This window comes from Penaeus monodon, chromosome 29, assembly GCF_015228065.2.
Source record: "Penaeus monodon isolate SGIC_2016 chromosome 29, NSTDA_Pmon_1, whole genome shotgun sequence".
Lineage (NCBI taxonomy): Eukaryota > Metazoa > Arthropoda > Malacostraca > Decapoda > Penaeidae > Penaeus > Penaeus monodon.
Window position 1 is genome coordinate 6,644,292 of NC_051414.1, and position 264 is coordinate 6,644,555.

The 264-nt window shown below is 50.8% G+C and overlaps 1 protein-coding gene across 1 annotated transcript in view; it reads right to left on the reverse strand.

The window, feature by feature from the left end:
* LOC119591918 (coactosin-like protein) overlaps positions 1–264 on the reverse strand; it is a gene marked incomplete in the record, with an annotated part of 13,395 nt that overhangs the window by 8,530 nt on the left and 4,601 nt on the right.

Sequence of the window (264 nt, forward strand, 5' to 3'; positions counted from 1 at the left end):
CAAGTCCCTCACCTAATCATCCTCCGCATTTACTCCTTAATGAGAGCCCAGCTGGGATTAAAGATCAGCTGACGGGGCGAAGGAATCCTCATACCCACCTTTTTCGACCGAGGGACCAACGGCACAACGCACGCACTGCCATTATCACTTATTATCGTGCCGGATTGTCTCCCTCTGTCCCCGTTTCAACCCTACGATTAGTCGATGTAAACACGCGGGTGGACGCTATCAGCGTTGGTTAGCGTGTGTTTTGTTGTGTATTTG